This window comes from Triticum aestivum, chromosome 6A (assembly GCF_018294505.1).
Source record: "Triticum aestivum cultivar Chinese Spring chromosome 6A, IWGSC CS RefSeq v2.1, whole genome shotgun sequence".
Taxonomy (NCBI): Eukaryota; Viridiplantae; Streptophyta; class Magnoliopsida; order Poales; family Poaceae; genus Triticum; species Triticum aestivum.
Genome location: NC_057809.1, coordinates 148,367,594 through 148,395,340, shown reverse-complemented (window position 1 = coordinate 148,395,340; position 27,747 = coordinate 148,367,594). Strand labels below are relative to the sequence as shown.

The 27,747-nt window shown below is 45.9% G+C and overlaps 1 pseudogene; it reads left to right on the top strand.

Annotated features, from left to right (window-relative positions):
* The first annotated feature begins 259 nt into the window (after nucleotides 1–259).
* On the top strand, nucleotides 260–4,355 carry LOC123132559 (protein RGF1 INDUCIBLE TRANSCRIPTION FACTOR 1-like; annotated as a pseudogene).
* Nucleotides 4,356–27,747: the final 23,392 nt, after the last annotated feature.

The window sequence follows — 27,747 nt, the reverse complement described above, 5'->3', positions numbered from 1 at the left end:
CCATGAACCCGGTGACCAAAATGCCCCCCAAAAAAATCACCCAACCAGGGCATGAATTTCGCTTTGACACGGAGAGTGGATGCCAGCCAGAGAGGAGATCCCCCCTCCCCTTGCTCAAACAAGGAACGCATCCAACCAACACTTGTACTAGTAGCATGGCACCGTGACGGCCAGACCCCCAACGAGTTGTAGGAGGCGTCGTCGCCATCATCGTCATCCGTTCTTCATCCCTTTCACACTATAAATAGCTCCCCCCAAAGGATGGATTCGTTGCACATTCCCTCTCCTCTCTCCACCCCCGCAGCTGCAACAAGACAAGCCACATCTACATACATCCCCATCCACCCCCGCCCTCACGCGCCACCACCACCACTGAACCAGAGAGAGGGAGGGAGGGCAGACAGGAAGACAGAATTGGCCTGCCAAGAAAACAAAAGAGAGATCAAACCAAACCAGACCAACCAAGAGGAGAATTGCCAAGAAACACACACACACAGAGAGAGAGAGAGAGAGAGAGAGAGAGAGTCGTCAAGAGGCAGTGAGAGAGAGCAAGGCGGGGAGGGAGGGGGAGATGGGGATGCGGGTGCCCGGGTGGGTTGGGGGCCTGGTGGAGGAGAGCTTCTTCGTGGGGTGCGAGGCGCACGAGAGCCGCAGGAAGAACGAGAAGAACATCTTCTGCCTCGCCTGCTGCACCAGCATCTGCCCGCACTGCGCCCCCGCCCACCGCCACCACCCACTCCTACAGGTCCGACTCCATACCTCATCGCTCTCGTTTCTTCATCCTCCGCCTTACCCGAACTCACGGTTAATCTTCTTTAATTGGTTGATTTTCTTGCTGCATGCATGCTTTTTTTGGGTACAATTGTTCTGATTTATTAGTTCCCTCTTCTTCTTCCGATTCGCATGTTTCTTGCAAAGTTTCTGCCCTCGATCTGCTTCCTTTGTCAGCAGGCTAGAAGAGATCATCAAAGGATCAGTGCTGCATGCCTCAGTTAATCTACCTTGTTTGGGCTTAATTAGTAGTAGCCGGACGAATTGGACTAAACTAATGAATCAATTAGCACAAGGTAGCCGCTACACAGACTAGATAGGCCAAGAGGAGGTGTGTCTATCTATCCATCGACCCATCCCAATTGCTTTTTGTTTTGTCCTGTGCTGTCTTTTCAAGAGCTGTTGTTTCCTCGCTTAGATTTGGCTTAAGCCCGGACGGACGGACGCGTGATGCCCTATTGCTATTGGCCACCATCTAGCTACTAGTGGTTGTCTAAGATAGTAGGAGTATTATTGAAGCTTAGAACTCCCCTCTCGTTTTGGAATTCCATGCTAATCTCTCCTGTACTTGCTCGGGTCCTTGTCCATGTCGTCTTGCGAGTTCTTGGTCATACGCCACTTTTCAGGGCCTCGAATTAGGATGGCGATTGCAACATGTAGTAGTACGTAGTATGTAACCATCACCTCACCTCACCTAATCTGCATAAAGCAACAGCCCCATAAATCGCAACTGCCTAGTTTAATTTAATCATGGCAGCTGCAGCTGGATGGATTCTCTGCCAAATTATTCTTCTTCGGTAAATTGATAGGGTAAAAATTAAATATAGTAGAAATGGCCTTTCTAATTTAAAAATAAATTCTGTTGCATGCGGTTTGCTTTGCTCCTCCTCTTGATCCTCTTGATCTCTTTTGCCTCAAGAGGAATGAATTTTCTTGTCCTCTTCCTGCCGGTTCCCAACCCCTTCCTTTTCATCGCAACTAATTTGGCCAGCTTCTGCCGGCATGGGTAGAACTCTGATGTGATGGGATGGAACCTGGTCGAAAATTTTGCGTGAATTTTCACCGCCCCCTTGGCCGTTCGCTGGAAATGGGTATAGTCCTACAATACACGGTGAATTCTCACCGCTGCGTCCATGCTCCTGCACTGCCGCCTTCCCCCCTCCCTTTGCTGGAAAGGGGCCTTTCCAAACTTGTGATTGTGCTCCCCTTTTCCACCTTACCCAAAATAATAATTTACTGCAACGTCACAGTCTCATTTCCACCATCGCCGCGCTCGATTCGACGCAAAAGCGATGTTGATGGCGGTGGTAAATTGCTCCCTTCCCAAGAAGATGTTTCTACCTTTCCGAGTGAGCCGATCATTAGCATCGTATATCTTTTGTGTAGAGTGATTGGATTACCTCATGCTTCTCGGCGATTTGCCATTTAAAGGCCGGTTTATCCAAACCGTTTTGCCATGCATGGAAGCGCATCCGATCCCTGCCCTGCCCTTGTGGTGGCGCTCTTCCGCATCTGCAAGGCAGGCAGGTGGGTGTGCATGGTAAGAATTGGGGCGTCTTAGGATTGTTACCGCGGGGGCAAACAAGATTTACCATATTGTGCGCCGTGGTAAATGGGCTCCTTGTCTTTTTTACCAAAGAAGGCCACAATGCTGTTCCTCCCTGCGACGGGGGGGCCTCCCTCGATACTGTTCATTCATGGCACAGTCAAGTGCTAGCCACCAAAAGGGCTCTCCTTCCCCCTCAGCTGCTGCTCATCTTTTACCATTCACCACCAACCCCTCCGGTTGAGTTTTTACCGTCGTGCCCTCTGGTCCGGCCACTGGTTTGGCCATACGCTCTGGTGGATGCTGTGCCCGGTAGGGGTGGTTGGTCATTGCACGCTGTGGGCTTGGGTAGGGTATGGGGGGCCTCCTTGCGACCACACGGTCAAAGCGTAGTCGTCCTCCATTGATGTGTTGCCCAATGGAGGAGCATCGGCATCAGTACCGCGACCTTATTACTACTGGCTTCTAGGATTGTTTTTAATCCCGGAACTGCCCTTCTCTGGCTAATCACCCGCACTACTCTACTACTTGCACGAATCTTGAAGCATAATAGGGCTGTTCTTCTGATCCCAGTGTTTTTTCTCATTTTTGCTGCATGTATGTGTATGTAATCAGGTGCGGCGATACGTGTACAATGACGTCGTCCGCCTGGGTGAGCTCGAGAAGCTCATCGACTGCTCCTATGTCCAGGTGGTTAACTTAATCACGTACTACATCTGTTAATTTACTTGAGCTAATGCACCAGTAGCAGTGTAGTACTCTCTGTAAAGAAATAGTATAACACTGTTTAGATCACTAAAATAGCCATTTAAATGCTTTTATATTTCTTTACGGAGGAAGTATTTGGCTTGATGATACTTCATACTGTATTGATTAACTGTATATGCTGTATTGATTAACTGTATATGCATGTGTGTCTCAGCCCTACACGATCAACAGCGCGAAGGTTATCTTCCTGAAGCCGAGGCCTCAGTCCAGGCCATTCAAGGGCTCCGGCAACGTCTGCCTCACATGTGACAGGATCCTCAGCCCTTCCACTTTTGCTGCCTCTCCTGCAAGGTCATTAATCAAATGCTTAAGTAGCACTAATCACTGCCTAATTGTCCCGTCGGAGATAAACAAATCTTTAGTAGCATTCCATGCTGAATCATCTACCTATGTGCGCGTGCGTGCGTGTGTCCGTGCAGGTGGACCATGTGGTGGAGCAGGGAGGGGACCTGTCCAATATCCTGCTGTATCGCGCCGGCGACGAGCTCCCTTTCCCGCGCTTCGAGAACCTCCACGTCGGCGACGGTGACTCGGGGCAGGTCACGTCCAACTCCATCCTTGAGAACCCGCTGCACCACCGCAACGGGTACGGTGGCGGCAGCGGCGGGTCCAGCGACAATGCCGGCAACGGCAACGGCAACGGCCATGGCGGCGGCGGCGAGCCGGCGGTGGTGAAGAGGAAGAAAGGGGGAGGGTTCTTCCCCAAGATGGTGCTGTCACTGGGCAGCAGGAGGAAGGGTGCACCCACCCGATCCCCCCTAGCCTGAGAACTCCCACGTTTGCATGCCCCGCCCCACCCCAACCCCCCCTATATATGTGTCACCATGCTGTTAATTAGTTCCCGTAGCTAGCCAGTGTTAGTCCCCTATTGGCGGTCGTAGCTGGAGCATTATATTAGTAGTGGTGTGTGTGCTATAGTCCTATGTAGAGTGTGTGTGCCTGGTTGGTTTGGGAGGGGCCTGATGGTGATCCATGGAGATGGAGGGCCACTTCTAGGAGCCGTAGCTAGGCGAGAAAGTGTTTTGGTGAGAAAAGAGACGAGAAGAGAAGAGAGGAAGAGAGAAGAATGGGGAAAGCGGTTCCCCCTGTTACATGGCCTAGGTAGGCACGGGTGCTTGTGCGGGGCCCACAATGCATGCAGGAGGGCAGGCATGCAGGCTCCCCACAAGGGTGCCTACCAATTTTGTATTATGATGTAACAGGGGCGTCCACACCCCCTAACCATATATACATCCCCCATATATATGTGTGAATTGTTCATGTTTTTGTACATCCATTGTGTTGTGTTCCCTCCACAGTTCTGGTGCTACCAGTACATCTCAAGCTGCTGCTGCTGCTGCCTTGTTTAAATTGCAAACAAATGGCTTGAAGTCCACTGGTTTTGGCTTGTTGAGTTTGAGAGCTGTTTGCTGCTGGTATGGTATGCATGCACGGTTCTATGAGGATGGTTGGTTGCTTTAATTCGGCCGGCATGTGATACTGATACACGGCCTCCGGCTCCCGTCCAAAGTCTTCGGTTAAGGTACTGGCGGGAAATGAGTGTCTCGCGGAATTGTGTTTGTTTTGTTTCTACTGTCATTGTGCTTTGCTTGCCACTTTAAAGAGTTGCCCCCGTCTAGTCCCATGTCGCCTACTCCTATCAGCCTCGCCTTGTCGCGACGAGCTCCGTCTAGGTCGACCACAGTCGGCAGATGAGCTGGCAGTCTAGGGCCAAGAGCCCAAGACCGACCAAAGAAATATGTTTGTCCCGCAAAAAGAAAATAAATGTTTGCCTTACCAAAGAAATTGCAATTTGGCAAGCTGGGCTAGAGTACTCCCTCCAGTACTTTTTAGTTCGCATAAGATTTGATAGTACATAAGATGTTCCTTTACACACGGCTCGGCGCCATGGCAATTTAGGAAGCTGGGCTAGTATGCAGGAGCCGTCAGCCGGCAACTCTCCACGTATTCCGAGGCGATCCCAACACACCATCGGGGAGCGCGGGCCCTGTCGGGGCGATCGAGAGGATCGCAGCCAAAACACCGGACAAAATCGCATAAATTATTGGCCGAGGGACGCATAACCACCCATTTGACTCTTGTCGCTGGCTGCTCTCGCCGCGGAAAATCGGATCTATCTCACTCTCACGCTGCTATGCCTCCGTACCTCGCAATCCATGCTGCTTTGCAACCTTGGCCTTCCGAATTTCACACACACAAACGAAAAGATAGACTCCCGTTACTGCTACTCCCTTCATTTCTTTTTAGTTCGCATATAAAGTTTGGTCAAAGTCAATCTTCATAGAGTTTGACTAATTTTTTATTAAAAAACATAAACATTCATAATATGAAATCAATATTATCAGATGCACCATGAAACGTATTTTTATACTATATAGTTTTAGCATTATAGATGTTCATATTTTTTTATATATATTTGGTCAAACTTTATGTAGTTTGACTTTGACCAAATTTTATATGCGGAGTAAAAGCAAACAGAGGGAGTAATTGATTGCCATAATTTTGAGGGCTTTTCTTTTTGCCATAATTTTGAGCTACATAGTCTTAAAGTAGCCGCGATCAAGATACGCGACTCCACTTGCCTCAGACTGCTCACAATGGGAAGTAACATAGAGTAGTAACTTGCCGATATTACTAGTCTATGTTACTAGCTTCATAGTGGGTAGTAACATATAAGTGATATTTTCTCCTTTCTAGTTTATAGGGTTTATCTCAAAATTTTAGTTTTTTTCATTTATAAGGCTCAATTTGGTTGTTCCCTATCACATGTTCAGACTTCAAGGTGCATTAAATCATTGCATGCAAGTATTAAGAGAAAACTGACCAATGCATGCACTTTATGCATGCATGCATTGCAATTAATGCATTCGTAAACATAATTTTTTAAGAAAAATAAAATCATTAATTGGGTGCTTTTGCAAACTAGAAAAAAAATTCCACCACTCATCATCTACCTTGGTTGGTGAGATTTTTGAATTGAGCCTTATAAACCGGAAAGGAGAGAGTATCAGAAAGAGTTCATTTATTAGGCTATGGATTCATTATGCCTTAAAATGTGTGATGTTACAGTAACTACTACTACCTCTCTCTCAGTTTACAGGGCGTGCGCGTACGCCTAGGTCGTTAATTTGATCAACCTAATACAAGTCATATATTACAAAAATATATCAACATAAACTTCGGAGTTTCTACTTTTAAAAGATATAATTTTTGTGTTATATAGTTTATATTAGGGTGTTAAAATTGGTAACCTAGGTATACGCGCAAGACTTGTAAACTGAAACGAAGGTAGTATCTAAGTTACCTCAAACCCCTCTCTTCTTATTAATTAGCTGCCATATAAGTAATTTTGTATTGAAACGTGTGATGCTACTAGTTAAGTTACTTCCATTGTAACTAGTCTCAGTGATCCGGAAGGAAGGAACGGCACGACGCATATCAGTTCAGCCGCGGTCGTCCAGGGCACTATGAATGCGTCCGTACAATGTGGAGCACGGGGTATGGTCGTTCCAGTTTGAACTTTCATGGCTTATCACTTCCCCATGTTGAACGGGTAAGTGTCACGGGTCTAATTGTTTCGTCATGTTTGAGCAATTGAGCTCCATCAACTTGAAAACATATGAATGGAAATATATGAGATTTACGTGACCTGGAATCAGTTCAAGTATAGGATAGTATTCAAGCCATGAAACTATTATAGAAAAAAATATGTAAAGACCTACGTGGGAAGTTTGGGCCTTTTCAAAATAGATTCTTTTCTTTTTTACAAGAAAACTTTCAATTTATTCATCTTCTATCATGACAATACAACGAACACTGAAAATAATAAAAATTACATCCAAATCTGTAGACCACCTAGCAACGACTACAATCACTGAAGCGAGCCGACGGCATGCCGCCGTCATCACCCCTCCCTCGCCGGAGTCGGACACAACTTATTGTAGTACACAGTCGGGAAGTCGTCGTGCTATTGGAGCTTGTGAAGATGAGTGATACCCGCGCGCTCCCATCTTCCGCCCGACTTGCACGTCGTGTTTCGTGATCGAGCCGAGCCAAGCTCAGTTCTATGTCATGTGTGCGCTTAATTTTTGCCAGTCAGGAACGATAATTAATTCTCAATTAATTACAAGTTTTTTTCCAAGATAATACTTGTATTACTCAAAACTATCCAGGGTTATAATCATGACCGGCAATGTCGAGGAGTTCATCAGGACCCGATCCAAGCCACACAACAGTTCGGCATGCGATCGTCCAAAATTTGCCAAAAAGTGACTAGCATTATTTTTGCTGCGCACAACATGAGTAATACAAGAATTACGCTCGATCAGACTAGCTTTGATCTCCTCTATTAGAAAAGCATATTTTGATCTATTCATGTCCCCAGTAAGAATCATCTTCACTGCTTCAAGGTTGTCTGATTCAACATCAACAAGCAAATTGCTCCATTGTAATGCTAGTGAGAGACCTTCTCGAATGCCCATGATCTCTGTCTCAAGCATATCATTACAAGAAAACAAATATCTACAGGAACTAAAAATGATATTGCCGACATGGTCTCTAAGAATCATACCTGTACCTGCTACTCCATTTAGCACAGATTCGTCGGTGTTCAGCTTTACCCTACCAGCCACAGGAGGAGCCCAAGGGCTGGGATCAAGCGGCAAGAGACGTCCACTAGTGGCGCAGGTTTATGATGAACTACCTCATTTTGGACATACCAAATACGCCAAAGTAGCATCATCAGTCTTAGCCGTACATGTTCATTCAAATCTGAAACTATCTGAACAAACCATTCTCTTCCTGTTGGCATTATTTTTGTAAAATCCGGAAGGTTCCATACAATCAACACTTCTCTCCATAGTCGCCTTGCATTAATGCATGAGCAAAAGGTGTGAAAAGAGTCTTCCTCTTCACAGTTGCAAATCGGACACATAGCACTTATCTCCAGGTTCCGTTTTTGTTTGTTCTTGCAAGTAGCTAATGAATCTGTTGCCAATCTCCATGCAAAATTCAGAACCTTTGGTGGAGCTAGAGTGGACCAGATGTGCTTCCATCCCACCCATGCTCCATCAGCATGTTCACTGGAAGTAGCGATTGAAGTATTGCTCACTCCATCCGACGCAAGTCGATAAGCACTGTGCACAGTAAAGATGCCAGGTTATTTATGGACGTGCCACGAATGAGATACCAGATCGTGGGCTGAAACAAAGAAGTTGATGTGTCTAGATTACGCACCAAAATGTTAAATGTCTTGTAACTCTGGGTAGCAATGTGTGGGATGCATGTAAAAAGAGTACATTGGAAAATTAAGTACATAACAATAAACTAACGGAGACGGTGGTGAGCCGATAAGTTTCACATAACAGGAAATGACACAAGTTTCGATGCACAGAACTTATCGGATGGTCTAAGTTCAGAAAGAGAACAATAGTAAGTTTCGTAGGATATATGTAACACCCATGATGCGGCAATATCTCCCACGTGTCGGGGCACGACTTAGAGGCATAACCGCATTGTAGGCAATGTCGCAAGAGGGGTAATCTTTACACATCCCATGTACTGAATAAGAAAGAGATACATAGTTGGCTTACAATCGCCACGTCACACAATAACATAATTATAGCATTACAATCATCCAGATACAATCACGGTCCGACTACGGAACCAAAATAAAGACAACCCCAAATGCATAAGATCCCCGATCGCCCCAACTGGGCTCCACTACTGATCGTCTGGAAAGAAAACGTAGTAACGTCCCGAGTCCTCATCGAACTCCCACTTGAGCTCAGTCGAATCTCCTGGAGCGGTATCATCGGTCCCTGCATCTGGTTTTGAAGTAATCTGTGAGTCACGGGAACTCAGCAATCTCACACCCTCGCGATCAAGACCATTTAATCTTATAGGTAGGTAAAAGGTATGAGGTGGAGCTGCAGCAAGCACTAGCAAATATGGTGGCTAACATACGCAAATGAGAGCGAGAAGAGAAGGCGAAACACGTTCGAGAATCTATGACCAAGAAGTGATCCAAGACTACCTACGTTCAAACATAACACGAGACCGTGTTCTCTTTCCGGACTCCGCCGAAAAGAGACCATCACGGCCACACACTCTGTTGATTAATTTTAAATAAGTTATGTTTCAGGTTTTCTACAACCGAACATTAACAAATTCCCATCTGCCCATAACCGCGGGCACGACTTTCGAAAATTCAAAACCCTGCAGGGGTGTCCCAACTTAGCCCATCACAAGCTCTCACGGTCAACGAAGGATATTCCTTCTCCCAGGACGGCCCGATCAGACTCGAAATCCCGGTTACAAGACATCTCGACAATGGTAAAACTAAATCAGCAAAGCCACCCGAATGTGCCGACAAATCCCGATAGGAGCTGCACATATCTCGTTCTCAGGGCACACCGGATGGGCAAGACGTCGGGTTGGCATAGACCCTGGTTGCCCAGGGGGCGTCGGACATCGCCCAGTTTGGACCAATACTTAGAGAAGCACTGGCCCCGGGGGGGGGGGGGGTTAAAATAAAGATGACCCTTGAGTCCGCGAAACCCAAGGGAAAAGGCTAGGTGACAAATGGTAAAACCAAGGTTGGACCTTGCTGGAGGATTTTTATTCAAGGCGAACTGTCAAAGGGTTCCCATTATAACCCAACCGTGTAAGGAACGCAAAAACAAGGAACATAACACCGGTATGACGGAAACTAGGGCGACAAGAGTGGAACAAAACACCAGGCATAAGGCCAAGCCTTCCACCCTTTAGCAAGTGTATAGATGCATTAAAGCAGACAAGATATAAAAGTGATATCCCAACAATAAACATGTTCCAATAAGGAACAAACTCCAATCTTCACCTGCAACTAGCAATGCTATAAGAGGGGCTGAGCAAAGCGGTAACATAGCCAAACAACGGTTTGCTAGGACAATGTGGGTTAGAGGCTTGACATGGCAATATGGGAGGCATGGTAAGGCATGTGGTAGGTATCGTAGCATAGGCATAGAAAAAGAGAGAGCATCTAGCAAGCAAAGATAGAAGTGATTTCGAGGGTATGGTCATCTTGCCTGCAAAGTTCTCCGAATGACGTAAGCTTGATCCTCGTAAACATTCTCAATGGGTTCCTCGATCATGTACTCTTCTCCCGGCTCTACCCAAAGTAAGAACACAAGCAAAGGGAGACACAATCAACAACGGTGCAATGCACAAGCAACATGATGCAAAACATGGCATGATATGCGGGACATGATATGCAATGCATATGCATGCTTCGGAAGGGAAATATTGAACCATGCCTCAACTTGGAAAACCAAGAGTGCCGCTGGAAAGAAGAGTTGATTTCGGTCGAAATCGATATAAAGATCACCGGAATCAGATGCACGGTTTGCAAATGGCAAGCAAAACAATAATGGCACAAGGCTGCGATTAACAACACGAAGCCATCAAAATGCATCAAGAAAAATAAGCTACTGCACTCTAACATAGCGACAAAGCACATGGCAGTGATCCACTCAAGATGCTTGACAAAAGATGAACACTGAGCTACGGCTAAATCACTCAATAGCAGGTTCAAACAAGCATGGCAAAAGTGCAAAAGATATCAGGTTCACAGACTTAGTGAAAATAACATGTCAGGATTTAATATCAGTAAGCAATATTTAGAGGAAGATAACAACATGCAACAGGATCATATCATGGCAAAGCAAGGCATGGCATGAAACAACACAAAGAATATAACAAAAGTCCCTTACTGACCATAAGACAAAAGGGATCAAAAAATACAATGGCACCCATGTGAACATAGCAAGTTTCGTTAACACATTCAGACTTAGTAGAAAAACTGGAACATGGCAAAACATAATTACGTAGGCATGTTTACAAGCTTGATGCACTCACCACAAAACATTGCATGGCAAACTAAGCATACACCCAACAAGAAGACATGATAAATAAGCTAACCATGGCAAGAATACTCTCATAGCATGCATGGATAAACTATAACAACCTCGGCAAAATTCCTTAACATGTAAACAATCTATCAGGAACATTTTATAGAAAAAGTAGAGCAAGATTGAGTCATGCTAGGGTGCTTCATAATTGCAAACAAAGACATGGATGGATAGAGCACAACAATATCTCAAAATCATCCTTACTGAACATGCTCAAAAGAGGCATCGATCACTCTGTAGCAACATGAATACTTGTCATAAAAATATTAACAGGGAAAAGACTTAGAAGAATTCTAAGTCCCTGAAATCAGCAACATCACGAGAGCTACTTTGCATGCTTATGCTAGTCACCACAAAGATCACAAAAATACATGGCATACACCCCTGTAAAGTGGCATGGCATACTACAAAATATATGTAGGGCTCAAGATCATAGGAGGCACACATTAAATATGGCAAAAATGACAAATGTCCATAATCTTATAAGAATCTGAAACTAACATTACATAGCACTCTTGCAACAGTATTTCTAGCATCCAGATGAACTCAAATGAACATGGTGCAATGGAATGAAATGAAGTACACATCGAGATGAACAAATTGATATGCTACACGCCCAAAACGGAGCCACGGGTGCAAAGTTATGATGCGATGAAGTATGCTAAAAATTACTGGGACTTAGGGAAAAAAACAAAGTCAACCTCCCAGATCTGGATCTAGGGTTTCGACGCGCTTTACGAGGTTCGACGGAGCTGGCGCCGGAGTTGAGGAAGAGCTCGGCCGGGGCTCGCCGGAGCTCTTCGGGGAGGCAACCTCGGGGCCAGCCTGGCCACGACAGACGTCGGCGGCGAGCAAGGTCGAGGCGGCGGGCGGCGGAGGAGGCGCGGCGAGATGAAGAGGCGGCGGTCACCGGCGAGCGTCGAGGGCGGCGGAGGCGGCGCGGGGGCGCGGGCGGCTGGGCCTCGGGGGCCCGATTCGGGCCTCGGCGGGCCGGGCGGCAGAGCCGCTGCGAAGTGGGCGCGGTCGCCACGTGTCGGCGTGGGAGTGGCGGCAGCGATGTTGTCCGACGCGCGGAGGGGAACAGGGCTAGGGTTAGGATGTAAATGATCCGTGATTTTTGGTGGAGGCTCCAAATTGAGCACGGTTTTCGGCCACACGATCGTGATCGAACGACCGAGACGATGGAGTGGGTTTAGGTGGGTTTTGGGCCACTTTGGAGAGGTGTTGGGCAGCAACACACACGAGGCCTTTACGACTCCTCGGCTAACCGTTGGAGTATCAAACGAAGTCCAAATGGCACGAAACTTGACAGGCGGACTACCGGTAGTAAACCAAGACCGCTCGGCAAGTCTCAGTCCAATCCGAGAACGTTTCAGACCCGCACACGAAAGAGGCAAAAGGAGACGCCGGAGGACATAGGAGCGCCGGAATGCAAAACGGACAACGGGGAAAATGCTCGGATACATGAGACGAACACGTATGCAAATGCGATGCACATGATGACATGATATGATATGCATGACAAGACAAAAACAAAACGAAGACAAAACCCAACAATAAGGAAATATCATAACTTAGTGCCGAAAATGGCAAGAGTTGGAATACAAATATGGAAGGTTACATACAGGGCGTTACAACACTCCACCAGTATGAAAGGATCTCGTCCCGAGATCTAGGACTGGAAAAACTCTGGATATTCGGAACGGAGGTGGTCCTCACGTTCCCAGGTGGCTTCACGGTCGGAATGATGTGACCACTTCACTTTCAGGAATTTGATAGACTTGTAGCGAGTCTTGCGCTCAGTTTCTTCAAGAATAGCAACGGGATGCTCATGATAATACAGGTCTTCTTGGAGATCAATCTCTTCAAAGTTGATGGTGTTGTCAGGAGTCTCGAAACACTTGCGGAGCTGAGACACGTGAAACACGTCGTGCACGTTTGCAAAGTTGGATGGAAGCTCAAGTTGATAGGCTAGATCGCCTCTTTTGCCAAAGATCTTGAAAGGACCCACGTATCTAGGGGCAAGCTTCCCTTTGATATTGAAGCGATGAGTACCTTTCATTGAAGAGACGCGGAGGTAGACATGGTCTCCGATCTCGAAAGCCAAGTCATGATGCTTGCTATCATAGTAACTCTTCTGGCGCGATTGCACGGCTTTGAGATTTTCACGAATGACTTTGCACATTTCTTCAGCCTCTATGATCAAGTCATTGCCAAGAAGTTGGCGTTCACCAGTCTCTGACCAGTTAAGAGGAGTACGTCACTTTCTGCCATAGAGAATCTCGAATGGGGCCTTGCCCGAACTTGCTTGGAAGCTGTTGTTGTAGGAGAACTCGGCATATGGGAGACAATCTTCCCAATTCATACCAAAATAAATGACACAAGCCCTGAGCATATCTTTAAGAATTTGATTGACTCGCTCGACTTGGCCACTAGTTTGAGGATGAAAAGTTGTGCTGAAACGAATGTTGGTGCCCATGGCCTTCTGAAAGGAGTCCCAGAACTTAGAGGTGAAGATGCTTCCACGATCCGAAGATATCAACTGTGGAATGCCGTGTAGAGAGACAATCCTGGAGGTATATAGCTCTGCCAACTGAGCTGCTGTGATAGATTCTTTTATAGGAAGAAAATGAGCCACTTCAGTGAGCTTGTCGATGACAACAAAGATAGCATCATTGCCACGCTTGGACTTTGGAAATCCAGTCACGAAGTCCATCTCAATATGGTCAAACTTCCATTCTGAAATGGCAAGAGGTTGGAGGAGACCAGCTGGTCATTGGTGTTCTACTTTCACTCTTCTGCAGACATCATATTCATTCACGAACTGAGCAATCTCGCGCTTCATTTGAGTCCACCAATACGACTGCTTGAGGTCATGGTATATCTTTGTACTTCCAGGATGAATAGAGAGGAGTGAATTGTGAGCCTCATTCATAATGACTTTACGAAGGTCACCCTTAGGAACAACAATGCGGTCCTCGAAGAATAGAGTATCCTTGTCATCAAGGCGATAGCACTTGTACTTGGGTTGACTCTTGGCAATACCAATCTTCACCTTCTTCACCATAGCATCAAGAAGTTGAGCCTCACGAATCTGATCTGTAACGCCCCGTGACCGATGTGCCAGGTGTCATCCAGTTTTTCGCTGTTGTTGCTTTGTCATTGCTTGCGTGTCACGCACTGCATATCATTTCATCATGTGCATTTCATTTGCATACGTGTTTGTCTCATGCATCCGAACATTTTTCCTGTTGTCCGTTTTGCATTCCGGCGCTCCTATCTCCTCCGGTGGTCCTTTCTACCTTCTTTTTGTGTGTGGGGGTTAAACATTTCCGGATTGGACCGAGACTTGTCATGCGGCCTTGGTTTACTACCGGTAGACCGCTTGTCAAGTTCCGTACCATTTGGACTTCGTTTGATACTCCAACGGTTAACCGAGGGACCGAAAAGGCCTCGTGTGTGTTGCAGCCCAACACCCCTCCAAAGTGGCCCAAAACCCACCTAAACCTCCTTCATCATCTCGGTCGTTCGATCATGATCGCGTGGCCGAAAACCACACCTCATTTGGACTCTCCTAGCTCCCTCTATGCCTATATAAAGAACCCCTCCCGAAATTCCCGGGTCTTCTTCCCCGAAACCCTAGTTCTCCACCTCGCGCGCCGCCGGACATGTCCGGATCCGCGCCGGATAAAATCCCCGCCACCAATCGCCGCCTGACACCTGTCCGCCCGCACCCCACTTCACCGCGCCGCCCGCCGGCCCAGATCCGGCCCGCGTAGGGCCGATCCGGGCCAGATCCCGCGCCGTCGCCCGAGCGCCTCTTCCTCCCCGCCGCCTCTTCGCGCCGGAGTTGCGCCGCCCGCCGTCGCCGGAAGTCGTCATCGCCGCGCCACCGCGGAGCAGATGCTCCGGCCACCACCACCACGGCGCAGCCCGCCGGACCACCGCCTCGCCGCCCTAGCACCGACGCAGTCCGGCCTCTCCCCGGCGCCCCTCCGCCGCCTCGACCCTCCCGGCGACCCCGTCCTCCTCTCCGTTGAGTACTCCGGCGAGATCAAGCTTTTCCGGCAAAGATCCAGGTGAACCTCGTACGGCGTGCCCGAAACCCTAGATCCGTTTCGGGAGGTATAATTTCGGCCAAGTCCCCGAGATTTCCAGTTTCAAATGCCCATATTCATCATGTCGTAACTTTGCATCCGTAACTCCGTTTTGCGCGTGTAGCATATCAGAATGTTCGCCTCAGAGAGTACATATTCTCATCTCATTGCAACATTTTCATTTGAGCTCATTTTGATGCCCGAAATGCTGTTGGAAGAGAGCTATTTGAGTTAATTGTCAGATCTGCTGCACCAAATAGCTATTTGTCATTTTTGCCATGATTAATGTGTGCATGATATGCTCCTGAGCTCTACATGAGTTTTGTTATATGCCATGCCATCTTTACAGAGGTGCTATCCATGTATTTTTGTGATATGTGTGGTGACTAGCACAAGCTTGTAAAGTAGTGCATTCGTTAATGCTGATTTATGTGTGGTGACTAGCACAAGCTTGCAAAGTAGTGCATTCGTTAATGCTGATTTCAGAGACTTAGTAATTTCTCTAAGTCCTTGATCTGTTCTTATCAATATGCCATATGATCATGTTGTTTCCTAGTGATCCGTGCCTCTTTTGAGGATGATCAGTAACCATGATTTGTTAATCTTGTGGTGCTCTATCCATCCATATCTTTGTTTGCAATTATGGAGCACCCTAGCTTGAGTCAGTCGAGCTCTACTTTTGCTATTTCGTTAAACCTGGCAGATTGTCTACTTGTTAGCGATTTTGCCGAGGATGGTGTTGTTGATCCGTGCATGCTATGTTATTGTTCTTGCCATGTCTAGCCTATATAATATGTGTTCTTGATGGGTGTATGCTTAGTTTGTCATGCCTTGCTCTGTAGGGAGTGCATCGAGCTCGTAAACATGCCTACTCGTTAACATATTTGCACGCTCCAGTTTTTCTCTAAGTCTGTAACCTGATTATGTTTTTGCCATGTTCACATGCTTGCAATTGTATTTTATGATCCCTTTTGGCTCAAGGTCACCAAGGGAATTTTGTTAAGCTCTTTGAGTAGCTTCATGCCATGCCTTGCTTTGCCATGTTAAGTTCCTGTAGCATATAGTTTTCTTGCTTCAAAGTGTGCTACCTGATCTGAAATTCCAGGCTTGTGTTAATTTCACTAAGTCTGAAATCTGTTATCGTTTGCATTTTTGCTATGCTTGTTTGAACCTGTTAATGGATGAATTAGCCGTAGCTCAGTGTTTATCTTTTGTCAAGCATCTTGAGTGGATCCCTGCCATGTATTTTGTTTCCATGTTTGAGTGTTGTAGCATATTTAACTTGTTGCATTTATATGGCTACTTGCTATTTATCGCAGACCGGTGCAATATTTGTTTTGCTTGCTATTTCCAAACCGTGCATCCGATTCCGGCGATCTTTATATCGATTTCAACCGAAATCACCTCACCTTTCCAGTGGCACTCTTGGATTTCCAAGTTGAGGCCAGGTTCAATCATTCCTTGTCAAGTCATGCATATGCATCGCATACCGCATCCCGCATATCATACCATGTTCATGTGCTGGTTGTTTACTATGTTGTGTGCTTCTTTCCGGTGTTTGCTTCTTCGGATTGGTTCCGGTAACGTCGTGTATGAGGATCCGTTCGACTACGTCCGTTTGTCTTCTTCATGGACTCGTTCTTCTTCCTTGCGGGATTCCAGGCAAGATGACCATACCCTCGAAATCACTTCTATCTTTGCTTACTAGTTGCTCGCTCTTTTGCTATGCCTATGCTGCGATACCTACCACTTGCTTACCATGCCTCCCATATTGTTGAACCAAGCCTCTAACCCACCTTGTCCTAGCAAACCTTTGTTTGGCTATGTTACCGCTTTGCTCAGCCCTTCTTATAGCGTTGTTAGTTGCAGGTGAAGATTGAAGTTTGTTCCTTGTTGGAACATGGAGATGTTGTTCCTTGTTGGAAAATGTTTACTTGTTGGGATATCACAATATATCTTATTTATTTAATGCATCTATATACTTGGTAAAGGGTGGAAGGCTCGGCCTTATGCCTGGTGTTTTGTTCCACTCTTGCCGCCCTAGTTTCCGTCATATCGGTGTTATGTTCCCGGATTTTGCGTTCCTTACGCGGTTGGGCTATAATGGGAACCCCTTGACAGTTCGCCTTGAATAAAACTCCTCCAGCAATGCCCAACCTTGGTTTTACCATTTGCCACCTAGCCTTTTCTTTCCCTTGGGTTCTGCAGACTCAAGGGTTATCATTATTTTAACCCCCCCTGGGCCAGTGCTCCTCTGAGTGTTGGTCCAAACTGTCAGCCGTCGGTGGCCACTAGGGGCAACTCTGGGCTGGCCTACCGGAAGTTTGGACAATCTGAGTGTGCCCTGAGAACGAGATATGTGCAACTCCTATCGGGATTTGTCGGCACATTCGGGCGGTGTTGCTGGATTTGTTTTAACTTGTCAAAGTGTCTTGTAGAACCGGGATACCGAGTCTGATCGGAATGTCTTGGGAGAAGGTTTATCCTTCGTTGACCGTGAGAGCTTGTGATGGGCTAAGTTGGGACACCCCTGCAGGGATTTGAACTTTCGAAAGCCGTGCCCACGGTTATGGGCAGATGGGAATTTGTTAACATACGGTTGTAGAAAACCTGAAGTTGACCTTAATTAAAATGCATCAACCGCGTGTGTTACCGTGATGGTCTCTTTTCGGCGGAGTCCAGGAAGTGAACACGGTGTTGGAGTTATGCTTGACGTAGGTTGTTTTAGGATCACTTCTTGATCATACTTTTATCGACCGTGCTTTGCCTTCTCTTCTCGCTCTCATTTGCATATGTTAGCCACTATATATGCTAGTCGCTTGCTGCAGCTCCACCTCATACCTTTGCCTTACCCATAAGCTTAAATATTCTTGATCGCGAGGGTGTGAGATTGCTGAGTCCCCGTGACTCACAGATACTTCCAAAACCAGCTTGCAGGTGCCGATGAGTCTGTACCGATGACGCAACCAAGCTCAAGGAGGAGCTCGATGAAGATCTCGTTCTTTTTGTTGTTCCATTTTCAGTTGATCAGTAGTGAAGCCCAGTTGGGGTCGATCGGGGATCTGTGTAGCATTTGGGTAGTCTTCTTTTATTTTGGCTCCGTAGTCGGGCCCTGATTGTATTTGGATGATGTAATGCTTTATTCATGTATTTGTGTGAAGTGGCGATTGTAAGCCAACTATGTATCTTTTCCCTTATTGTATTACATGGGTTGTTTACGAAGATTACCTCACTTGCGACATTGCTTTCAATGCGGTTATGCCTCTAAGTCATGCGTCGATACGTGGGAGATATAGCCGCTTCGAGGGCATTACAAGTTGGTAATCCGAGCCTTCCCCGACCTTAGGAGCCCCACTGATTGATCGTTTTTAGCAGCCATCATTGAGTTTAGAAAAAAATGTTTTGAGTCATTTAGGAATTATATATCGGAGTGTTTAGGAATTCTTTTTACTCCCCAGTCCCTTCATCGCTCTGGTAAGGCATCCCGACGTAGAGTTTTGACTCTTCTCTTCTCAAATTTCACTAAAAAATTTTAGGATCACGCGGGTATCTTGGAATCGTTCCGATCGATTTGTGATGAGAACATTGTTTTTGGTGCCTCCTGTCATTTAGGGGTTGTGGCAGTGTCCCGAGGAGTTGAGCTCTGAGGTGTTGTCATCACAATTTTATTGTTGCAGTTCTGGAATACCTGAGTTTAGTTCGCCGACATCGAAAATCTCTTTTATGCAGTTGTTAGTGAGATAACCTCGACGCCACCCAGTACTGGGGCGGGAGTTCGGGAGTATTGCCATAACTCGTATAACGGATACTTTTCGAAGGTTGAGGTAAACGATTTCCGAAGGTTTCTTGGTTATGTGTTGAAGGATGGATACAGCTGGATGTAGGATTTGCTAGTTTTGGGTGAGATATTATGCTTCCCCTATATCCCCAACACCTGATGGCATAACCGGAAAAATTTCGGGAGTTTATAAGTGGGAATTCAAGTAGCTCTTAGGATATCTTTCCGACAGATGTATGATATGAAATTGGGGTTCGACGTCTAGTGGTCCGCCTATCCACGGTCGGTTTTACAGTGGTCTCGTTGTGTCTTAAAGAGTCCTTGGCTATGCCGACTCGGGGACGCTTCGTATGTCATGTGCACTGCCTTGTACATGATGGTGTTGTACGATCGAGCCCGTGTAGGCCCCACCACGAAAACTTTGGACGAAATCTCTATCATATGTTTGTTCCGGCTTATTCTGCAAGCCAATCCTTGTTTTGTTTTGAGTTGTGGTATTCGAGTTGCTTCGAAGTCAAATGTTGATTCCATACCTTCTCTAATGTTGTTCTCATACTCCGATGTGGATACTAATCCTTCAGGATAATCGAGATTGTCCTGACAACCCTTTTCACTGGCGTGTTTCTCTTCAAGTGGATCCGATCACTTCAACATTCGCAAGATCAATTATCAGTTCTTCTCAACGGTGTTTGTTTCATCCGTATCCAAGTTGCCTTTGTTTTTTCCCGCCCACCCACCCTTTTTCCTCAAGGACTAAGATTTCGTAATTCAGTATCATCTTATTCATGTGAAGCCTCTTCATTCTTTTCTTTCAATGTTCTTACCCGGTGTTTTTGATGAAGATTCTAACGGACCTTCAACTTCATCATTTTTCGTTCTTTTTCTTCTCCGGTGGATTTAATTCAAGCTTTGGTATTGAGCATACTCCTTTTCTTTTTTCCCAATGCCTACTTATGCCGGTGCACCTCTTAATCTTCCCCGCTTGCTATTCTTTTGTTCCGGAGTGCTAAAGATATCTCAGAAGATTCGTGTTTCCACTCTTAATCCGTTCAAGCTATTTTGAGGATTTTATCTCATTCAAGCCTTTTAATTCAACCGGTGCAATCTCTCTTTTTAATCATTTCAACGGTGTTTCTCTTGAGTGGGCCCTAACCCACGGGTCTTTTCCCAGGATCTTACCTGACTCTTCTTATTTTCCCGGAGGTAACCTCAATTTCATTTCGAAGTTTGACGTAAGAATGAAGTTTTCATCAGTCAGATGTATTTCTCCAAGATCTCTCAATTTCTTATCATCGTTGGATCAACCTTTCAATTCTTCATCCCGGTGTATCTCAACAATTTGGTGGTGTTTCTCATCGTCATTCCCAGACCGAAGAAGAGTTTCTTTTAAATATTGCCCCATTCTCTGCCATCCTCTCATAATTGTTTTCGGTTGTGAGATTTTTTTCACCCATCCGGAGCAATTCAAGAGTCTTCTCAGTTTGATTATCCGGAGTCCATCAATTCATATTTATTTCATTCTCAGCTTTCAGTTATCATTCTCCAAATCTTACCGATGCATCCTTCAAGTGATCTCTAATCAGTTCATGATCCCTTCGTTCTCATGTATCTAGATTGTCTCAAGTATCTTCGTTCATTTCACAATCCTTACCCGGTGATTCATCCTTTTTACTTCGTCCATTTTCAATTCTTACGGTGGTTCATTCAAGAGTTCTCTTCCTTGGTTATCATATCAATTTATTCGTTCTTCCAAATCATACCGGTGGTTCATGGAAGACATTCTCAAGTTTATGTTATCTTAATCCTTTCTTCGAGAATAAGTAGTGTGCCAAATCCATTGTTTGTCATCAATTTAATTGATGAAGGATACGCATAACGTAATTCTTATTCTTGTTTCATCGAGTTTATTCAATTCCCTATTCCGGAGGCTCATCAAATTCCCGATTTCAATTGTTTCATCTTCTCATTTTCCCGGAGTTCCAACCTTTTTCAATTATTTCACCACGCAGATTCATCTAAATCGGTACAAGGATTCACCTTGTGTTTTCAACTTCTCTTTCCTTCCGTTTGATCATCCTTTTGTTACCGGAGTTCTTCATCAAGGTTCTACATGATAGTTCATAAAGGGTTTAATTCCTTCTCGAAGTGTTCATCAAGATTCTTTTCGGATGAGCTCAAGCATTCTTCATCTTGCAATCCGGAGTGCAATTCTTCCTTCCGTATCAATAGAGGTGGTATTATATCATTCTTGATAATTTGAGTTCATGTTTCATGATTCACATGTTGTCAAGAATGAGGTATTTAAACCCATCACTTTATTCATTGGAATTATCTTGGGTTATATTCCACCTAAAGCTTTCCTTTAAGGATTGTCGCTCTTATGGTGTTTATCAATGATCCAAGTTCTTCATTTATCCTCCCGGTGAGATAGCTTCTCGTCTCCTTGTTCTTATCAATCCAATTCTTTTTCCCGTGAGTGGCAGGTTGTTACCTCATAATTTGAGATGTACTCCATAAGACCATATCAAGCTTATTCTTTTCGTTGTTGGTGTTCCAACAACTCCGTTCGACCCTTCTCCTAAGGATGCTTTTTCAAGCTCTTTTGTGGCAGAAACTGGCATTTTCTTCTCCATTCTTTTCTTTCAACTATCTATCTTCTATTTCTTTCTTCCGGAGGCATTGTGATGTTGCTCTCATCAACCCATCTTCTCGCTTTGTCGGGACCATGTTTTGATCGTGCTTATCCTTTTAATCGGAGTATTGTGTCCCTTTTTCTCAAGCTCTTCCATTTTATCAAGTTTTTCATCTCTTTTCAACCGAAGTGTTGTCCGAATTTGTAATTCCTTGTTTCCTATGTCCTACCGGAGTGCTTTCAACTTCATTTATCTCTGTTGTATTCTTTTCTCGATATGGCTTAAACTTTTCAAGGTTCTTTGGTTTCACTCGTTTGTCAAAGGAGCAACTTAGTTTTACCTCTTCTCTTTCTCTTCCGTTGTCCCTCCGGTGCCATTCTAGATCTCGGGACGAGATCCTCTCGTAGTGGTGGAGTGTTGTAACGCCCCGTGACCGATGTGCCAGGTGTCATCCAGTTTTTTGCTGTTGTTGCTTTGTCATTGCTTGCGTGTCATGCATTGCATATCATGTCATCATGTGCATTTCATTCGCATACGTGTTCGTCTCATGCATCCGAACATTTTTCCCGTTGTCCGTTTTGCATTCGAGCGCTCCTATCTCCTCCGGTGGTCCTTTCTACCTTCTCTTTGTTTGTGGGGGTTAAACATTTCCGGATTGGACCGAGACTTGTCATGCGGCCTTGGTTTACTACCGGTAGACCGCCTGTCAAGTTTCGTACCATTTGGACTTCGTTTGATACTCCAACGGTTAACCGAGGGACCGAAAAGGCCTCGTGTGTGTTGCAGCCCAACACCCCTCCAAAGTCTCCCAAAACCCACCTAAACCTCCTCCATCATCTCGGTCGTTCGATCACGATCGCGTGGCCGAAAACCACACCTCATTTGGACTCTCCTAGCTCCCTCTATGCCTATATAAAGAACCCCTCCCGAAATTCCCGGGTCTTCTTCCCGAAACCCTAGTTCTCCACCTCGCGCGCCGCCGGACATGTCCGGATCCGCGCCGGATAAAATCCCCGCCACATATCGCCGCCTGACACCTGTCCGCCCGCACCCCACTTCACCGCGCCGCCCGCCGGCCCAGATCCGGCCCGCGTAGGGCCGATCCGGGCCAAATCCCGCGCCTTCGCCCGAGCGCCTCTTCCTCCCCGCCGCCTCTTCGCGCCGGAGTTGCGCCGCCCGCCGTCGCCGGAAGTCATCATCGCCGCGCCACCGCAGAGCAGATGCTCCGGCCACCACCACCACGGCGCAGCCCACCGGACCACCGCCTCGCCGCCCTAGCGCCGCCGCAGTCCGGCCTCTCCCCGGCGCCCCTCCGCCGCCTCGACCCTCCCGGCGACCCCGTCCTCCTCTCCGTCGAGTACTCCGGCGAGATCAAGCTTTTTCGGCGAAGATCCAGGCGAACCTCGTACGGCGTGCCCGAAACCCTAGATCCGTTTCGGGAGGTATAATTTCGGCTAAGTCCCCGAGATTTCCAGTTTCAAATGCCCATATTCATCATGTCATAACTTTGCATCCGTAACTCCGTTTTGCGCGTGTAGCATATCAGAATGTTCGTCTCAGAGAGTACATCTTTTCATCTCATTGCATTATTTTCATTTGAGCTCATTTTGATGCCAGAAATGCTGTTGGAAGAGAGCTATTTGAGTTAATTGTCAGATCTGCTGCACCAAATAGGTATTTGTCATTTTTGCCATGATTAATGTGTGCATGATATGCTCCTGAGCTCTACATGAGTTTTGTTATATGTCATTACATCTTTACAGAGGTGCTATCCATGTATTTTTGTGATATGTGTGGTGACTAGAACAAGCTTGCAAAGTAGTGCATTCGTTAATGCTGATTTCAGGGACTTAGTAATTTCTCTAAGTCCTTGATCTGTTCTTATCAATATGCCATATGATCATGTTGTTTCCTAGTGATCCGTGCCTCTTTTGAGGATGATTAGTAAGGATGATTTGTTAATCTTTTGGTGCTCTATTCATCCATGTCTTTGTTTGCAATTATGGAGCACCCTAGATTGAGTCAATCGAGCTCTACTTTTGCTATTTCGCTAAACCTGGCAGATTATCTACTTGTTAGCGATTTTGCCGAGGATGTTGTTGTTGATCCGTGCATGCTATGTTATTGTTATTGCCATGTCTATCTTATATAATATGTATTCTTGATGGGTGTATGCTTAGTTTGTCATGCCTTGCTCTGTAGTGAGTGCATCGAGCTCGTAAACATGCCTACTCGTTAACATATTTGCATGCTCCAGTTTTTCTCTAAGTCTGTAACCTGATTATGTTTTTGCCATGTTCACATGCTTGCAATTGTATTTTCTGATCCCTTTTGGCTCAAGGTCACTAAGGGACTTTTGTTAAGCTCTTTGAGTAGCTTCATACCATGCCTTGCTTTGCCATGTTAAGTTCCTGTAGCATATAGTTTTCTTGCTCCAAAGTGTGCTACCTGATCTGAAATTCCAGGCTTGTGTTAATTTCACTAAGTCTGAAATCTGTTATCGTTTGCATTTTTGCTATGCTTGTTTGAACCTGTTAATGGATGAATTAGCCGTAGCTCAGTGTTCATCTTTTGTCAAGCATCTTGAGTGGATCCCTGCCATGTATATTGTTTCCATGTTTGAGTGCTGTAGAATATTTAACTTGTTGCATTTACATGGCTGCTTGCTGTTTATCGCAGACCGGTGCCATATTTGTTTTGCTTGCTATTTCCAAACCGTGCATCCAATTCCGGCGATCTTTATATCGATTTCAACCGAAATCACCTCACCTTTCCATTGGCACTCTTGGATTTCAATGTTGAGGCCAGGTTCAATCATTCCTTGTCAAGTCATGCATATGCATCGCATACCGCATCCCGCATATCATACCACGTTCATGTGCTGGTTGTTTACTATGTTGTGTGCTTCTTTCCGGTGTTTGCTTCTTCAGGTTGGTTTCGGTAACGTCGTGTGTGTGAGGATCCGTTCGACTACGTCCGTTTGTCTTCTTCATGGACTCGTTCTTCTTCCTTGCGGGATTCCAGGCAAGATGACCATACCCTCGAAATCACTTCTATCTTTGCTTGCTAGTTGCTCTCTCTTTTGCTATGCCTATGCTGCATACCTACCACTTTCTTACCATGCCTCCCATATTGTTGAACCAAGCCTCTAACCCACCTTGTCCTAGCAAACCGTTGTTTGGCTATGTTACCGCTTTGCTCAGCCCCTCTTATAGCATTGTTAGTTGCAGGTGAAGATTGAAGTTTGTTCCTTGTTGGAACATGGAGATGTTGTTCCTTGTTGGAAAATGTTTACTTGTTGGGATATCACAATATATCTTATTTATTTAATGCATCTATATACTTGGTAAAGGGTGGAAGGCTCGGCCTTATGCCTGGTGTTTTGTTCCACTCTTGCCGCCCTAGTTTCCGTCATATCGGTGTTATGTTCCCGGATTTTGCGTTCCTTACGCGGTTGGGCTATATTGGGAACCCATTGATAGTTCGCCTTGAATAAAACTCCTCCAGCAATGCCCAACCTTGGTTTTACCATTTGCCACCTAGCCTTTTCTTTCCCTTGGGTTCTGCAGACTCAAGGGTCATCATTATTTTAACCCCCCCGGGCCAGTGCTCCTCTGAGTGTTGGTCCAAACTGTCAGCCGTCGGTGGCCGCCGGTGGCCACCAGGGGCAACTCTGGGCTGGCCTATCGGAAGTTTGGACAATTTGAGTGTGCCCTGAGAACGAGATATGTGCAGCTCCTATCGGGATTTGTCGGCACATTCGAGCGGTGTTGCTGGATTTGTTTTAACTTGTCGAAGTGTCTTGTAGAACCGGGATACCGAGTCTGATCGGAATATCTCGGGAGAAGGTTTATCCTTCGTTGACCGTGAGAGCTTGTGATGGGCTAAGTCGGGACACCCCTGCAGGGATTTGAAGTTTTGAAAGCCGTGCCCGCAGTTATGGGCAGATGGGAATTTGTTTACGTCCGGTTGTAGAAAACCTAAAGTTGAACTTAATTAAAATGCATCAACCGCGTGTGTTACCGTGATGGTCTCTTTCCGGCGGAGTCCGGGAAGTGAACACGGTGTTGGAGTTATGCTTGACGTAGGTTGTTTTAGGATCACTTCTTGATCATACTTTTATCGACCGTGCTTTGCCTTCTCTTCTCGCTCTCATTTCCGTATGTTAGCCACTATATATGCTAGTCACTTGCTGCAGCTCCACCTCATACCTTTGCCTTACCCATAAGCTTAAATAGTCTTGATCGCGAGGGTGTGAGATTGCTGAGTCCCCATGACTCACAGATACTTTCAAAACCAGCTCGCAGGTGCCGATATGTCCGTACCGATGACGCAACCAAGCTCAAGGAGGATCTCGATGAATATCTCATTCTTTGTGTTGTTCCGTTTTCAGTTGATCAGTAGTGGAGCCCAATTGGGGTCGATCAGGGATCTGTGTAGCATTTGGGGTAGTCTTCTTTTATTTTGGCTCCGTAGTCGGGCCCTGATTGTATTTGGATGATGTAATGCTTTATTCATGTATTTGTGTGAAGTGGCGATTGTAAGCCAACTATGTATCTTTTCCCTTATTGTATTACATGGGTTGTTTGCGAAGATTACCTCACTTGTGACATTGCTTTCAATGCGGTTATGCCTCTAAGTCGTGCTTCGACACGTGGGAGATATAGCTGCATCGAGGGCGTTACATGATCTTCCAAAATAGGAGAGACTTGGAGGTTGGCAAGGAATCCTTGAGGAGCAACTTGGAGATTAAGTTTGCGGAAAGCTTCACAAAGCTCTGGTTGGTAGGGCTTGAGAATCAAACTGTTGCAGTAAGCCTTCCTGCTCAATGCATCAGCAATGACATTGGCCTTGCCTGGAGTGTATTCGATACTCGGATTACATTCTTGAATCATTTTGACCCAACGAGTCTGCCTGAGGTTGAGGTTGGGCTGAGTGAAGATGTACTTGAGACTCTTATGACCAGTGAAGATGTCCACTTTTCTTCCCAACAAGAGATGTCTCCATATTAAAAGAGCATGGACAACTGCCGCCAACTCGAGGTCATGAGTGGGGTAGTTCTTTTTCGTTGGGCTTCAACTGGCGAGAGGTATAGGCCACAACTTTCTTCTCTTGCATCAATACTGCACCGAGACCTTGAAGGGAAGCATCACAGAAAACCCCAAACGGTTTGGATTCATTAGGAGGAGTCAGAACTGGAGCTGTGACTAACTTCACTTTGAGGGTGTTGAAAGTGATGTCACATTCAGGCGTCCAGACATACTTCACATGCTTCTGGAGAAGGTTGGAAAGAGGCTTCACGATCTTTGAGAAGTTCTCAATGAACCTTCGGCAATAGCTTGCGAGCCCAAGGAAGCTGCGGAGTTGCTTCACATTCTGAGGCGGTTCCCAATTCACAATTGCAGACACCTTCTCAAGATCAACAGCTATGCCCTTGGTGGAGATGATATGCCCAAGGTAGAGAACCTCATCGAGCCAAAACTCGCACTTTGAAAACTTCGCATAGAACTGATGTTCTCTGAGTTTATTCAGCACCAATCTCAAATGCTTGGCATGATCCTCCTTGTTCTTGGAAAAGACCAGAATGTTATCGAGATAGACCAAGACTAAGTCATTTGTGTAGGCGTTGAAGATGAAGTTCATCATGCGAGAGAATGTTGGAGGAGCATTGACAAGACCGAAAGACATGACATTGTATTCATATGAACCATAGCTTGTTCTGAATGCTATCTTGGGGATATCCTCTTCACGAATGCAAATATGATGATAGCCCATACGGAGGTCAAGCTTGGAGAATACTTGAGCACCTTTGAGTTGTTCGAAAAGCTCATTGATGTTGGGAAGTGGGTACTTGTTCTTTATGGTCTTCTTGTTCAATGAACGGTAGTCGACACAAAGTCGGTCCATTCCATCATTCTTCTTGACGAAAAGAACTCCACAACCCCATGGAGAAGAGCTTGGTCGGATGAGACCCATACGCTCTTGAATATCGAGTTGTTTCTTCAGCTCCTTCAACTCTTCTGGTCTAAGCTTGTAAGGACGTTTGCAAACAGGTTCCGTGCCAGGCTCAAGATTGCTGACGAATTCAACTGGCCGGTGAGGAGGCATCCCTGGAAGCTTTTCTGGAAAGACGTCTTGATATTTACAAATGACTGGAATCTGAGAGATGGCATCCAACTCGCCCTTCTCGTTGAGAGAAAACCGT